We start from the raw sequence: 12,424 nt of genomic DNA on the forward strand, positions 1-12,424 counted from the left end.
CACACACACACACACACACACACACACATGTACACACAAGCTCACGACACAAGCGCTAAGTAGTGTCTGGAGGAAAGGAATATATGAAAGCCAAATTGCTGCCATCACCAAGGGGAGCTCCTCAACATGTTTTTCTCAAAATTCAGACATAAACACAAAGGAAGAATGGAGGAGGATAGAGGGAGCCCTACAGATGTGGATAAACATAAAAACCCAGAGAGAGAGAGAGAGGGGGGCGGGGGGGGGGGGGGGGGGGCGATTGATGGAAACCAACACATAAATTAACACGAGTGAGTGGCTGATTCACAGCCCGAAAAAGGCAATTTCTCACCCATGAGGGGAGGAGATAAAAAAAAAAAAATCAAAACAACCTTGAAACTGCTAAATGAAAACTGGCAGAATCTAAGACATGATTGAGGTGAATGAGTTGGTTATAGGAGTTTTTTTTATTATTATTATTCTTATGTAAGAAATGTCAGATCACGAGTTGAGTGAGATGAAAAATATGTTATTGCCTCTTTTATCACTCTTAAAGGAGACATACTATGCCTCCTTTCCACAAATTAAAATAGTTCCAGGTGTCTTAAAGACATGTCTGTGACATGCTTTGGTCAAAATACCTCAAGGATCAAACATCACAGCTCTTTTCATCCTCTCAAAACAGCCCTGTTCAGAACGGCTGGTTTCAGTGCCTGTCCCTTTAAATGCAAATGACCACTGCTTGCCCCGCCCCTTCTACCGGTACCAGGTAATGGTGCGTTCACACCGGGCGTGAGGCGAATTTTTTGCGCGATAAGATTATATACAAAGTCAATGTACAGACGCGAATGGACGCGAATTTGTGCCCGCGGCGCGAATGACGCGAAAGGTGCGACGCGAATGAAGCGAAAACGCGAAATTCGCCCGTTCGCTCAAGTTCAAAATATTGAACTCAAGCAAAATATTTGCGCGAATGCCGCAAGTAAAAACAAATATTCCAGCGGGCAAACTCGAGCGAGTAGAGCAAGGCAAATATTTTACTTGCGCCCGGTGTGAGCGCACCGTAAGGGTGAGGTTATGCACATTTCGAATCCTAGTTACATCACTGGAAGACGTCTGAGGGAACAGCTCATAAAACCACGTGGATTTCAACCAAGCCTGAAAATTACAGATTTTTTTGTCAATTCCCACATTTTGTGGGCCGCAAGACAAACACCCAAATATATGTTAAAGAGCCTTTGGAAACACTTTACTTGACACCTATCTCTATAATGCATTACAACCATACTTATAATGAGTTAAAATGCAGTTTTATCACTGTATAACTATAGTTATAAACACTAAAATGATCATAAGGCTTTATAACAATAAGAATAACACATCAGAGCATCTTATAATGGCTTATTAGGTCAAGTATAATAAGTTAATTGAGTTAATTGCTCTATGATGTGTTTATAATGATAGTTATACACATCTATAAGAGAATTATAACACATTATAACTATATTTATAATGTATTATCGATGTGGGCATTGTCAGCGAGTTACTAACAATTATAACATTTTATAATACCTGACCTTATAAGTCATGATAAAATGCTTTATAGTGTGTTATGATTGTTGTTATAAAGCAAGAGTGTTTATAACTATAGTTATAGACTATAGTTATACAGTGCTATAACTGCATTATAACTCATAAGTATGGTGGTTATAATGCGTTATACAAGCGTCAAGTAAAATGTTACCGAGCCTTCAAAAAGTGATATTTCCATAATACGTCCCCTTTAAATCATTCTTTGTGTTCGCAGAACTGAGGCTTTATACAGTAACTTCTGATTAACTGGAAAACAACAACGTCTGTGGTTTGTCAGCTTTCTGTCGTGTAGTGATTCTCCCTTCTGTGATGTTTCTGCAAAAAAAATGTTTTTGCAAATGGAATTAAGAAGACAGAACGTCATGTTCTACCTCTCGCAGAGTCTGAAGAACCAAAAAGACTAAACTTGAGAGAGAAGTGTGTGACACCTGTGTCCATGTTTTACCAATGTGACGTGCAGAAATGTTCAGGGGCACCAGACTAGGCATTTCAATTTCATGTGGGTCAGGCAATCTGCCTTGGTTAAGGAGTCATCCGATTAATGTGTAAAAAGTATTATCCGTTTGAGCGCCGGTTATCACAGCGGGTTCCTGCCGCAGCAGCAGCCTGTATGCTGTGAAGTCCTGGCTGCTCTTATCTGGAGAGGCACTGGGTCTGATGATGGCTATCCCAGACAGGCCAAGGGCACAGAGACGTCCTGTGACCTCTGGTTTAAAACCAGAACCACCACCACCACCGTGACTAACATCAAGGCATTAACCAAACCCTCGCTGCCTATGTAAGATGAATTATCAGCTGCATCGCTGCTCAGGGCTGCACACACACACGCACACACACACACACGATGTGCTTGATATGATTTCTGAATGTTTGTGGTTTTACTCTCACCTCACTGCTGGTCAGCGGTAACCTTTCAACCAAGAGTAATGCAACAGTGTATGTGTGTGTGCGTGGGTGTGTGTTTATGCTGCCAGTATAAACTAAGCCAGTCATGTGTGAGCCATCGCTACTGTTGGTCCAACTCTGCAAAACACACACACAAACACACACACATACACACACACACACACACACACCTGCAGGAGATCTCTGCAGAAAAACGGGCACATCAGAGATAAGAGAACACAACAAACTAATTCTCTTTGATTTATTCAGTCAGGATATGCCGTGACTTCTCTGGACAGTTGATAAAAAGACAAATTTCCCCTGGGGTTGGAGGGGGAGGGGGGGGTTGTGTGCTCACACAAGCAGACAGATCCCCCCCGAGCGTTGTGCTGGGCTCATCTTTCACATGAAACGCGCCTCTCTCTGATATCTTTAAAAGGTAATTCATCAGCGTGCCACTCCCCTGACATTTAGAGCACCCTTGGCTTTGCCCCTTTATGGAACAAGACTGCACACTAAGTAGAGAAACAATTATGAGTGGAATTTATGGAGCATCTCTGTGAGATCATTCTTCAACCACCACCACCACCCCCCCACACACACCACCTCCTCCTCCTCCCACCACCTTCTCTATCCCATGACCCCAACCCCACACACACACACACACATTATTCACACTGATATACTTATGATAAGGAACCATCCAAACCTATCTGAGCCTTATGCTGTGTATTAACTCGGCATTACAGCAGCAGGTACATGCGCCGACTGTACACACAGGCACAGTGGCCTCTCATATATCACAGTGGGAACACAAGCGGTCGACTCGCTCATAAGAAATCCATAACAGTAATGGAGCTGGAGCTATTAGCTGAGCCCCCTTTGAAGAGTCATAACCATTATAGCTGTCATTGCCATAAGGCGTTTACATATTCTACTTTTTAAACAGAGGGACTAAGTGGTGCTGGTGTAGTTCAAGTCTGCTAACTTTGACCTATAAGTGACATTAATCGTGCAGACGTGTTGGGCTAACAGTGAGACGTATGCAGCACGGTTGAGATCTTAGTTAGTTCATATCTAGAAAGCATATTCTGGTGAAGTCATATCTCAAAGGGAAGATTATCACAATCTTTGAAGGTGTCACTGACCAAGGACGGACTCAGATCAGATCAGAAAACTACCGCTCGTCTCACTTTGACGGTCAGTTCACCTTAATTAAATAAACGGATATTTCCACTCAGATAGTTTTCCTGCTGAATCTTCTGAAACATTCCTTTTTTTTTACTTCCAGACCAAAGCAACAGAAGGTGACTAGAATTTTCTTTTTCTTTTCTTTTTTCTTAAAAAAAAAGGGATATTTCAACATTTGTCAAATGTAATCCCTATAGTCTTACCAGTAGGTTCATTACCTTCAGTTCCGGCCTTTCCCAATCAAACTCATTAAATACACAATCCAACAACTCCAAAACGCTCTCATGGACCTGTACATTCACCACGCTATGAAATAATAATGTAACTTTACAAGACAGACTTGTTTTCGAGGTAAATATGGAACCGGAACTACATTCCCGACACGGCTGCTTGGCAGAGTGACTTCAAAAGCGAAAGTAGTTCTGAGTATTTGCTTCATGTGTCGTAATGTTACATAATTATACGTTATTATTTCATAGCGTGGTGAATGTCCAGGTCACAACTTGTCCACGATGGATTGTGTATTTAGTTTGATGAGGGAAACGTAGAAATACCATGAGCCTCCGTTGCGTTAGCTGAGCAGCTCACGTCTCTGCCCTGCTGATCTAAAAACAGCTTGCACCGACAATTAAAGGTAACAAACCTACTTCTAAGACTATAGGGATTATGGCAATAGGCGAATTTGCCGAAATGTTGACATATCCCTTTAAATATATTGTTGGGGCTTTTTGCCTTTATTTTTAATGGATAGTATAGTTGAGACAGACAGGAAATTGGAGGCAGAGAGAGGGGGGAATGGCATGTAGCAGATTCAATACGGGGATTCTATAAGGGGCCGACTGCTACGAGGACTATAGCCTCTGTATATGGGGCGTCTGCTCTACCAACAGAGCTAAACGGCGCCCAAGCTAGAATTTTCTTTAACAGTGGAGAGTCACTAAATTCACCAGCAGCATGTATTTCCAGCAAAGACATCACATCTGTGCTGCTTTCAAATCAGCCTAAAGGTCAGGGCCAAATGTTTCTGCTGTAATTTGGTGCAAGTGACGGTGTAAAACAAACACATCACAGAGCAGCATGTCTGCATCTACACGTCTCCCCCCCCCCCCCCCCCCCCCCCCGTCTCTCTGTACTGTCAGCCCGATTCCTTTTCCATCACAACCACCCCCCCCCCCCCCCCCCCCCCCCTCCTTCCCTTCCTCCTCCCGTTTCCTCCCTGCCTCTCCTTCGTTCCTCTTCCTTCAGGGTTGCTTTGTGGCCTGGCTGAGTGTTAAAGAGGCCGAACCCTAAACCTTTCATCCTGCAGAAGGAAACGGCAGCGACAGGAATTGGCAGCCGCTCACACGTCCACAAAGACAAGCTGAAACAAAGTCTAAGCCTTCGCTGAGAGAACTGCGTCTGTTTTTGTAGCTCCGGTGGAGAAAAGTAACACCCACTGGATACTGTACAACCTCATTGGTATTCTCTCCACTTTACTTTACAAAATCATTCTCCGAGGATTTCTTTGCAAATAAGATGGTTGTATTAACAAACTACAATTAAAATTCATGTGAGGGATTCACACAGTGTTGGATGGGGAGGGCTGGTGGTCTCTGAGAGGCGGTGATTATTAATATATACAAAAAATACAGAAGGGAGAGATTTCACCACACCTCCAGAGTGATGGTCCAAATACATTTTTCTAATTAAAGGAGAGCAGTAAATAACAAACACATGAAATGTAATTTGTGAGGCTGGTGGTGAGTGAAGTGGAGTTTGCTGTGCTGACTGTTCTAATTAGTGTGCTGGTAAACGATAGTGCCCCTTCACTGGGCACACACCAAAGGGGTTGGATGGGTGAGGGGCACGCAGAGAAAGATGGAGTCTGTCATGATGACTGAAACACAGCAGTGTTTTTACTGTCTTGGTTTAACTTCAAATCCCATTCTCCTTATCCCTCTCTCTCTTTCTTTCTCTATTGCCTGTTTTGCCACTTTTTCTTCTCCTTTTTTGTTTCACAAATCACTTTTGCTTTTTTCCACACATCTAAATCTGGTTTGATGTTGAGAGGGGCTGAGCTGATCTCCAGTGTTGCATGAGTTGGTTGACAGGGAAGCTTCCTCCACTTGAAGGAACCTGGGGCGTGTGGAACGAATACATGCTGGATGTACTGTACACACACACAGATGCCATTTTATATTTAGCTGAAGCAAATGTCAAGATTTGAAAATTCTGTATCAGTAAGATGCCAAATGTGGCATTTTATTACAGATACACAGTGAAGAAACTAGCTAATTGGAGGAGCTGCATTATCAAACCATAACTCTTCCCTTTCCTTTATGCGAGTCTGTCCATCAAAAGTCGGCTCTGTCCTTCCAGTAGCGAACACACACACACACACACACACACACACTTTCTCTCCAGATCTATTTTAAACCAGACGAGACATCAGAGGTAGTTTCACTCACATGAAACCTCACAGATGCAAATCTTCGTCTTCTTTTCAAACCTCGTACGACATCGCGTTGACTCTCTATCTGCTGTATCTGTTGCACTCCACTCCGCTGCACATTACACACACCACACGCAATTTGCTTTTTTTTTCCAAAGGTGAATTGGATGATTTTTTTTCTTAAAAGCCAGGAGCTTTTCCAGCGGGGGATCCAGGCACAGACCACAGAGTGCTGGAGCAAAATGGAGGCTAACATTCAAAGGGCAGGCAGCACAAGCTTTACAGCTGGTTTGGGTATTTTATTTTCCTCTTGTAAATTAAAGCCTCAAAGTAATGAAACATTTTAACCTCTTGCCTACCCTACACATTGTTTACACTTCAAATTACTTCCATTGCAAACTCCCATTACCCTGAGCAGAGCGTTTTAGCCTAATTTCCCTCATTGATTCAGATATGGACGTGACCACACTGAACGCTTTCCTGTATTTGTGCTACTGCATTACCACATCAATATCTTCATAATAACAATATATCAGATAATAATGTGATTTGTGTGGGTACTGTAGCTCCCCTCGGCTTCGCAGAACTTCATAATGTGTTTCTGATCATTGTTTTTCTCTGTGACTGAAACTTGGTTCATTCTCACTGCTGTCACAGCATCATTTCCAGCCACAGCGGTCGAGCTGGTTTCTGCGAAAGAGCCCTAAAAACCCACTGCACACTACCTGCTCAGCAGAGAGGCACAGTTTGCAACCAGCCGATAAAAACAGTGAAGTATTTAGCAGCTAAAGAGGCAGATATTTCCCTCAGGAGAACAAAAACAGAGATAATAAAGAGCGAATATTGGACTTACATCCACCAGGCGCTCAGAAACTCCACTTCAAATGAATGATAATGTTGTTCCATTACGGCTGGTGCTCCGCAACTGTTTCCCTCATAAGTTCACCATATCAACATAAAAGGTGATGATGTGTTATTGTGCTCACTACATGTTTCCACTGCACCCAAGAGGCCAAAAACATCAGTTAATGCAAGTTTAAGCAAACAAGGGAATAATGTGACTTCAGCTTTTTATTGTATTCAAGACAACACTGTGCACTAGGCACTAGGCACTAGGCCAGCCATTACTGCTGCTATAATTAATATTTTCTGATATTTTCCCACCAGTGTTGGGGCATTTTAGCTGCTTTCAGGTAATTGTTTTGGTTCACTTTTCTCTAACCCATCCAGATGCAGCAGATAGCTGTTTTCAGGAAAAGGCCCTGAAAACCCACTGCACTGCACCAAATGACAGGCAATCACAATTATCATTTAGCATCTTAAGATCCAAATAAAAAGAGTGTGTTATCTTTTCTGTTTGGTCTTGTTTTAATAGTTTTTGTTTCTTATCTTCTTTGTTTGAGACCTGGCTGAGGGAACTCATAAGCATTCTACATGTGGAAAGACTCCAGCATATGGAGTCCAGTGCTACAGCATATGAACGTCCAATGATACTCTCTTTACCCACCTACCTTCCTAATGTACCTCCTCCTGCTGTGACTTTAGCCTTCTTTTTATTTTATTTTACATGTCTGTGTCATTGTTTGTTTTTATTATTTTATTTTATTATTACTGTTTATGTTTGTCATTGTCTCCTTGTCTCTTACTTGATCATTTAATTTGAATTTTATAAATAAAATGTTCAAAAAAAAAGAAAAGAATGCTGGTGTTGTACTTTTCTATTGATGTCAAAATAAGTTACCGATGGCCAACAGGCTGCTCTTCTCTGTCCTGAGGTGACCAACAAGGAGTAGTCATGGAAAATCAATCTATAATCTATAGGGTAATGGTGTACTTTGGAAGTGTTGGCAATGTCTAAGGCAAATCTGATGGAGCTGAAAGGAGCAATGAGTGGAACAATCAGACGGGCAAGTACAGGGAAGGGTGGCAATGATGGTTGGTGACACGTGTGTGTGTGTGTGGAGGCTGAAATGCAAAACATTTAAGCTCTGCTCTTTCATCTGCACACACAGTTAGCTTGGCCTCGCCATTCATTTGTGATAACCAAGTTTCTCACTGTGCCTGACTACAATAGCAAACTGACAACATGACGTTAGGCCGCTGGAAAAGGCGCCGCATGCAGCGGATTTAAACTTCAAATTTAATGAAAAGACGTCCCACATTCACTGGTGGTTTTCTCTATTCCCTGCTGGGAATTGTGACTGCTTATTCTCATATAAACACAAATGTAGGCATACACTGTGTCTATACCATACACACATAATTACCACCTTTAAAAAAAAGAAAAGAAAAAGGCTGATTTACAGCCTTCTATATTTTCAACATGTTATAATGTACATTAAACTGTGGAATGACCTAATCTGGCTTAGTTTTCCCTATGTGCAGCATGGACTCCAATTACCAGCCAGATTCCACTGAATCTACAAAAATAGTCACCAAAGAACAATTTGTGTATTCCTCTGCCTTATTTTTCAGTTATTTTAAAGATTATATTCCCAGAGGCTTTTCCTCTGCAATTATTCATAAAATCTCTGCCTCTTCTCCACAGTTTCTGTAACATTCAGTGGGAGAATAAAACCTGTTTCTCCACAGACGACACCACCCACATCAATATATCCCTCTGTGGCTCTGTTGTGATGTCCATCCCGTAATAAGCGACGATAATTAGAAGAAAACTGTATGAATGTTTGACCTAAGATAATTAGAAAGTTTGCAGGCTTGGCAGCAGGAATCAGCAGTGGGATAATGAATCATAAAATGGTTCATTACTGCGCTCAGGGAACACTCTCAATCTCAATAAACGGACATGGGGCCTAGCAGACAAATCAAACCAGGACGCATACACCGCCTCATTTAGCTGCTGAAAGGATCACAATAAAAAAAGGAGTTTTTTTTTTTTTTTTTTGCTCTAAATGGTTGCTATTATTAAAGTGTCTCTTCTCTTTCACTCCCCTCTCACCCCTTCTCTTTCGACTTTTCCACCTATCTCTGCCTTTCTCTCAGTCCATCTGCAAGGACACCCATTTTGATGTGACCGGCAATTTGAGCTTCATTTGTTCAGTACATTAACAATGTGTACAAATCAAAGCAAGCTACTCCAACAACATAAAGCACCAGCGCTAATAAACAACACTTGAGAATTTCACTGTTGAACATTACACTGTACTCCATTCTTCCTACAGTTGTCTCTTCTCTGCCTTTTCCTCTGGCCTCCGCCCCCTGAGGAGCAAGTGCTGAGTCTACCCACTCACTCTGCTTCTCTTCTGCTAATCCTGTACCCACAGATGCACTGAGGATCCAGACCTCTCTAGACCCAGAGGACAACAATCCGCCCACGTTGGTTTCCTCAGACATCCTCTCCAAGGCACCCTGCAGGCTCCCACTGAAGGGACCAAGAGCAGAACACCTCACACAGATAATAATCCACTCTCACCATCTCTGTAAAGCTGCTGCAGCTCCCATGACATGAGCCTGAAGTACATTTCTGGAAGATGAGTTCGTTAAAACAGCGCTCCACTGATTCAGCACTTGAATCACATTGTTATAAAAGTTTTATAAATGGATAAAGACTGATCTAACTAAAACCAAAGATACCGCCACACACTCTCCCTCCTTGTGCCCACGTTACCCACCATGCAACTTGACCACTGACAGTTTGATCAGAGTTTTAAATGTGTTCTGACAGAGGTGGCTAATGTGACCTTAAAGGGATAGATCAACATTTTGACAATGCAGAGACTGCTTGCCGAAAAACTGCTCTCAACAGGAACGTGCATCAACTCTGTCTCGTAATGTTGTGTTATTATCTCATAGCGTGGTGAATGTGCAGGTCACAACTTGTCCACCAGAGCGTTTTGGAGTTGTTAGATTGTGTATTTGATGAGTTTGATGAGGGAAACCAAGAAATCCCATTAGCCTCCATAGCGTAGCTCTGAGCAGCTTGCGGCTCTGCTCCGCTGTTCTAAAAATAGCTTGCACTGACAATTAAAGGTAACAAACCTACTGCTAAAACTATAGGGATTATGGCAATGGGCCAATTTTTCAAAATGTTGAACTATCCCTTTAAACAGGACCTATTATGGAAATATCACTTTGTGAAGGTTCTTTGTGTTTGGCTTGCCCCCCGGTCCACAAAATGCGAGAATTGACAAAAAATCTGTAATGTTCAGGCTCCCTAGGTTGAAATCCACACGGTTTTATGAGCTGTTCTCTCAGTTGTCTTCCAGTGATGTAACTAGTTTTCTAATTTGCATAATCCCACCCCTACCTGGTACCAGTGGAAGGGGCGGGGTGAGCAGTGGTTCATTTGCATTTAAAGGGACAGGCACTGAAACCAGCCGTTCTGAACAGCGCTGTTTTGAGAGGATGAAAAGAGCTGTGATGTTTGATCCTTGGGGTATTTTGACCAAAGCATGTCACAGACATGTCTTTAAGACACCTGGGAACTATTTTAATTTGTGGAAAAGGGGCATAATATGCCTCCTTTAGCCTTTAGGTGTCTACTCAGCTCACTGCTCCTTAACTCCACACACACTGATTTCTTCATTTTCAGATGTACAGTCTTCAGACACAACAGAGTCGACTTAAGTGAGGCAGTTATCAAATTTTGTGCAGTCCCTTCTGGAGCCATAAAAGGCTTTCTACTATTTTATACACATAATACATGCAGTTGTACTTCACAAGACCTGTAAACAGACTTTGATGTGTAAAATCTGTGGAGTTCCCCCTTTAACATACACATTGCTCATTCAACATCTCAAAATTGATGTTTCTCATTTCGATATTTGTACTCTGGAACATTTGGCGTGGTAACGTCTGTGGAGGTGTCTTTAGGAGTTACTGTACATTTGGCCGGCGACATGGTTTTCAACACTGCTTATTTATCGTCAACCACTAAAACACAGCACACGCGTTCACAACGGAGTTGGCACAGCGTCTGCAGTTGGCAATCTCAGCACAGCAGACCGCGCAATGGGAGCTAACTAAACAACATCAACAGTAAACATTTTCCACAGAACAGAAGTGACAAAAAAAAAAAAAACTAATTCCATGCACTGTACCACTCTGCTCCTCTGGTCTCCACCAGGCTCAATCAAGAGGCCTTTATTCTCTGACTCATATCTTCAGAGAGGGGAACCAAGACTGGCACAAAATGGCTCCGGGAACAATGTACAAGCCTGATTGCTCTATTGTGAGTTAGCTGTGGCCTTTGACATCTCCTTCTGAACCAAGAGTGTCTAATTCAGACAAGATTTGTCTGGAGACACAGCTGGAGGGCATTGTTACAGACAGGTGCCATACACAGCCTGTTCAACAAAGACGGCAAAGAGCTAGACAATAACAGACGGGAAAAAATTGCCACTGCGAAAATGGCTGTCCGTCTGCACATGTTCTGGGTTTTGAGTCTTTAAAGCGGCAGGCAGAGAGCGTCCAAAAGGTTAGAGGTGGGTAACAGAAGGGACATGCCAAGCAAAATCAGAGTCCCGGAAGGTACATGTGTTCCCTTTTGTCCGTTTGGCAGCTGCGGACTAAGAGGAGGGTGTTACTGTAGATTCACAGGGCAGAGCCGTGCCAGGCAGGAAGGGCAGGGTCCATGAGCGAGCAAGCCTATGACCATGCAGAGAAATAAAAAATAAATAAAGAATAAAAAAAAAAAACACTACAAATCTGGTGTGAGAGTCTGTCATGTAAAATCATGTTAGTGTGCTTAAATGCTGGGTGATATCAGAATGGAGAGACTGAGCTAACGTAGTGAGAGAGAGAGGGGAGAGGTCAAGTCAAAACAAAAGACATCTCTCCATGACCCAGAGGTATCTATGGGAACCAGGAGGGGGGCATCTTGCTACATGCATGATACCGGTGACGGTAGAGGCAACAGTCCTTCCTGTGACTACTGTAATCTGATGATCTGACCTGCGGACAAACAATATCCCAGAATCCACTGATATAAATATTGCCAACAGGGTGCAGGTTATAGACTGAAATACTACGTTTTTTTGTTTTGTTTTCACCCTGCAAATGTGAATATACAGTATGTGCACTTTAAAGGAGACATATTATTTTCCACAAATTAAAATAGTTCCCAGGTGTCTTAAAGACATGTCTGTGACATGCTTTGGTCAAAATACCCCAAGGATCAAACATCACAGCTCTTTTCATCCTCTCAAAACAGCCCTGTTCAGAATGGCTGGTTTCAGTGCCTGTCCCTTTAAATGCAAATGAACCACTGCTTGCCCCACCCCCTTCTACTGGCCCCAGGTAGGGGTGAGGTTAAGCAAATTCGAAAGCTAGTTACATCACTGGAAGACAACTGAGGGAACAGCTCATAAAATCACATGGATTTCA

General features: G+C 42.6%; 1 protein-coding gene across 1 annotated transcript in view; it reads right to left on the minus strand.

Annotated features, from left to right (window-relative positions):
- cacna2d2a (calcium channel, voltage-dependent, alpha 2/delta subunit 2a) overlaps window positions 1-12,424 on the minus strand; it is a gene marked incomplete at its 5' end in the record, with an annotated part of 167,084 nt that overhangs the window by 43,203 nt on the left and 111,457 nt on the right. The window lies entirely within an intron of this gene.

This window comes from Trachurus trachurus (genome assembly GCF_905171665.1).
Source record: "Trachurus trachurus genome assembly, chromosome: 5".
Lineage (NCBI taxonomy): Eukaryota > Metazoa > Chordata > Actinopteri > Carangiformes > Carangidae > Trachurus > Trachurus trachurus.